This window comes from Montipora foliosa, chromosome 1, assembly GCF_036669935.1.
Source record: "Montipora foliosa isolate CH-2021 chromosome 1, ASM3666993v2, whole genome shotgun sequence".
NCBI lineage: Eukaryota > Metazoa > Cnidaria > Anthozoa > Scleractinia > Acroporidae > Montipora > Montipora foliosa.
In genome coordinates, this window is record NC_090869.1 from 52,758,453 (window position 1) to 52,763,452 (window position 5,000).

General features: G+C 41.9%; 1 protein-coding gene across 1 annotated transcript in view; it reads right to left on the reverse strand.

The window, feature by feature from the left end:
• Nucleotides 1-5,000, reverse strand: part of LOC138001124 (uncharacterized) — a 19,460-nt gene that overhangs the window by 3,407 nt on the left and 11,053 nt on the right. The window lies entirely within an intron of this gene.

Genomic DNA, 5,000 nt, shown 5'->3' on the forward strand with positions numbered 1-5,000 from the left:
CAAGTTCGATCCTTCTATCGAGTACAAATAGAGACAAACACACATGGTTTTTGCAGACAAAGCTCTTCACCTTAAATCAAGCTATCGGCAACTGATGAGATCCACATGATAGGATCGAAACCGCGGTCTTGCCTGACCAAATAATATGTCAGAGAACTTCCATCTAGAGTCGGGTTATCTTAATACCTCGACAAAGAAGCGACCTAAAGACATCGGCATCAAATATCAAAAGAGCATTCACGAGAACGAATTAACTCCAGAGGTTCAAGGAGGACAGCTACTGACCATGGCCACAAACCAAAACACGCTGAAGAAGTCAGAAGAACGAGTGAAAGAATTAAAAAAAAAAAAAAAAGAACCCGGGCCCGGGTCAAACATTTAAGAACAGAAGATCACTCGCTTCTACCGCCGATGAATATATCGGTCGAGCCTAGAATTAAATTGGCGCAAAATCGAGACGCCATAAGGTCACATTCACATTACTGCTGAGAAAATCAACACCAAGAAACTAAAACATTACTTTCGAGACCAACTATTTTCTTGGAAGAAAACGTATCACACAGCAGTATAGAGATTCAAAAGTAAAGCCTCATAGGGCAAAAACCATTGCTAAATGAATACTACAGGAGCCGCCTAAAAGAGGCATCCATTCAAATATGTACTCAAGAGAGCAAAATTATGACAAAGGCAACAGAAACCAGAACACGTACAATTGAGTCGTGTAGGCCTGTCAACCCTTTTTAACACAAGAATAGTTTTCTCTTTTAACATGTTGAAACTCCGTTTTCCTAAAGGTGGTGGAGCGTTTTGAAACGTGGAGCTGAAACGAGGGAAGGGAGGGGAAGGGGGGGGGGGGGGGGTTGGTTCTTTTGCGGGCGGGGTTTTATAGTACGGACCAATAACCGTCAAGTTTTCCGTTGACAAAAGCCACGACTTCAACGTTTAAAACAGCAAGATGCGCGAGCGATGGATCTAAATGAAACGAAAGTCAGAATTCAGTCCTTGTGGTGGACTACTGCCTAGTTGAATCAAAGTGCCAATGTCGTTTCTCGTGGATATGAAACTTTCCGCGATTGTTTAAAATTGGCAGGCTGAAGTTTTCTTTATGCATTAGTCAGTGTGATATAGCAGCTGGATAATTGTGTAATAGCACGGGGGGGGGAGGGGGGGGGCCTCTCATATGCAACCCGATACCCAAAATAAGGCATGAATTGTAAGGTGATCATGATCCCCTTTGCTGGAATTCAACCCTGTAAAATAAGTCTACCATTTCTCCAATAGGCATAAGATTACTCTTTAACACATCCTTTATAAAGAGCTGTACCATGTGTTCAAAGTACAGATGACAGGGTAATTTTGAATAAGGTCTGATTTTTGTTGCCAGGTCATATTGTTGATGGCATCAGGTTAGGCAAGTAGAGCAGATCCATTCAGTATTTATTAACACTTTTTGTGTCTTTTATACATTCCTCCACAAACCTTGCGAATATTTATCACTATATTTGATACTGTTACACTTAGGGCGCTTTCCATTTGACAGAACTGACCGGCCACACCAGGCATGCATTTGGAAGGACTAACTTTACAATGCCTTCAAATTAACACTCTTCGAGGATGATACACAATCCTCCGGAAGAATGCGAGGGGTTATCATGCAAGTGTATATGGAAGGGTCCAAATCCGCGAAGGGGGACTAACTCCGTTAGGGGATTTAGTCACCCGGGGTCTAAATTCGCTAGGAGGGTGGCGCCGGTCCGTCTTTTCACCGGCATTCTCTTGCGAAATCTACATCTATCGCCGAATAGACGTCATGTAGACGTACATCTATCGAAAGCTTTATGACCATATTTAAGCAGTGTGTCAATTATAAATCCGTATTTTTTTATCCTGACGTAACAAGATCGAGCCCAGTTCCTTACCTCGAAATCAATTCTCAAGATGGCTGCCGAGGGCGTCATGGCGCATGCTCTGTTACCTCTGTTTCCTTGAGGAGGCCTGAGCGCTAGAGAGATTCTGGATACGTTTCGGATTCGTGTGGACGGGCAAATTCGATTTGAATACGCTACGTGTGGATGGAAATATTTTTGAATCTGGGAACAAAACGTTACGGATTCAAAAATATCCGGATACGTGTGGACGGGGCCTTAGTTGGAAGAAAAAACCGTTTGGAAATTTATTGGTGTGTTTTTTGCTCCATTTTAAAAATATTTTCAACACATGAATTCAAACCAAGATGTTAATCCATTAGCCGGCCAAGCTCCACGAACGAAATTCTACTCAAACACTGTCACAGCAACTGAGACTCGCGTTGACCTTCAAAATTTCCTAAGATATTTCCGTGGTAGCACCATTAACTCAAAAGAGAATCTCGCTGGCATAGAAACCCACTATGCAGTCAAAACATTAGTCAGTTTGGACCCAGTCTGCAGTTTGCATTTTAAACCCAATCTGCAATCTGGAACCTGCAGTCTGTAGTCTGCATTTTATACTGACCGGTAGGTTATCTTATTTCAAAGATCAAAGAAATAAGGACGTCTCCTCCTCTAACACCAAGGTAAATGCTCAAACCATTTTTCATGACACCTTTGATTACAACACGTAATCTTTAAACGTAGTACTTCTTAACGTCTTTCATATTTTCACTGTTTTGGATCAGTCGCTCTCTAAAATGCACATCCCAATTTCTTTTTGTTTAAGTAGTAGCAGCATCGCTTGAATTACGACGCATATAACAATAAACGCCGTTCGCAAACAAGTAAGTGGCTCGGTATATCCTGCAGTTTAGCTTTTCCCCCCTTTCTACAAAGGTGAAATGGTGTGACATGAATGGACCTTGAATGATTGCTTCGAACATTTCACATTAGTGAGCATATTTCCTCTTCGGTTTAGCCAGCGAAATGTCAGTTCCTGCTCAGGAACAGCTTCGGAAACACGATCACTTTATGATGTTGTCCTTAACGCATTTAGCTCAATGTAAGATATTTATGACTTTCGATTTGCTGGCTGACTATCTCCAATTCTTCCAGCTATTAAGAATTAGTGATTTTCATTGTTTGGTTCTTCACTGGTCAACTTCTGACTTCAATTACTGAGGCGGTTTCTCGAAGATTCTGTCCTTCGACTTCTTGGGGCCTTGCCCAACGTAAAAGCAAAAAGCAAGGTGACACACGCTTTCACTGGCGACAAATGTCTGATTGGTCGACGCCTTGCCATGTGACTTCAATAGGGCTGCCATCGGGTATATTAACACAGTCATTCCCAATAGCGAAGGTCTTCAAGCACTTAAACACTTTTTCGATCAACGCATTGTCAAAGAACCAAGCTCTCGGAAACGCTCCTCCGCTTTGCCGAACTAGCTTTAACACTTAATTGTTTTTCATTCGCCGGCAGCTATTACAAACAAATTAATGGTGTAACGATGGGCACAAGAATGGGACTCAGCTATGCCAATCTTTTTGTAGGATATGTTGAACACCAATTTTTTACTGACAATAACATGCGGACTCTTACGTTTTTCGCTACCGTCAATCAAATGTTCGGCGGCTCCTCCCAGCTTCCGACTTTGTTGACTGAACTGGGCTTAACGATGTGATTTGATTATTACGCACTCGACAGAAGTCGGAAGCTCGGAGGAGCCGCCAAACATTTGATTGACGGTAGCGAAAAACGCATTTGTGGGTTGACCTTTGAATTTAAGAGTCCGCATGTTATTGAAAGGCGCAGTAAATCAGTACAACGGCCCCAAACGTGAACTCTACGGCGCTACATCGACGATTGCATCGGCGCTATTTCATCCAACAAAGAAGAACTCGATCATTTTATAACCTCCGTCAATTCTTTTCAGCCGGTTCTTAAATATACCTGGGAAATTTCGGAAACTTCACTGGCTTTCCTAGATATCAAAGTTTCTATTAGTGGCAACGTGTTATGTACCAGTGTGCACTACAAACCTACAGATTCTCACAGTTATTTGTTGTATTCATGATCACATCCATCACATGTCAAGAACTCCATTCCTTATTCTCAATTTCTTAGACTTCGACGTCTAAGTAGTGATGACTCCAATTTTTCCAGCAAATCAGAGGAGATGTGCCAGTTCTTCGAAAAACGTGGCTATCCTGTCTCTGTGGTCAAAGCAGGCCATCATCGCGCCCAACAATTTGATCGACAGTCATCACTACAAACGTCACAAAAAGATAAGAATGACAGAATTCCATTCACCCTCACTTTCCATCACGCAGTCAAAAGTATCTTTCTTAATAATTCTAAATTACTCCAAAATGATCACGAGACTGGTAGAATCTTTTCGCAACCTCCACTTATTTCATTCAAACGCGACAAAAACGTAGGCGACTTTTTAGTTAGAAGCGCGCTCAAAACTAACGAGCAACCCGGAACTTTCAAATGCGCGCTCTCACGATGCAAAACTTGTCTTTTCATTGTTAACACTAGCAAGATATCGGGACCTAAGCGATCTGTTAAGATCCCCGATTGTTTCACATGTACCTCCGCAAATGTCATTTATTGCATAACCTGTACGTTATGCAATAAATTATACATTGGCGAGACAACTAGACGGCAAGGTGACCGATTCCGCGAACACCTTCGCGATGTTGAGAAGAATGACAAAGATGCATCTAAGCCAGTCGCTCTTCATTTTAATCTCCCTAACCACTCCAAAAACACATGGCTATCTGCGGCCTTTCCCTAAATCTAGGTACGACGGAAAGTCGCAAGAATCTGGAACAAAAATTCATCTTGCAAATTGGCACCCTTAATCCTCACGGTATTAACGAACGCTTTTCATTTAACTAATATATTCCTATTTTTCACGCTGCCATGTTACCATCAATAGCGTAGCTCCTATTCTACTATAAAAACTACACGTAACCCGTCTCTTCCGACTAAATAGTTACATACTGTTTTCGCGTGGGTCCGCATCCAACAGAAAATGCGAAGATTTCTGCTGTGTTTTCAAAATTAAGTTGTTAAAATTGCCA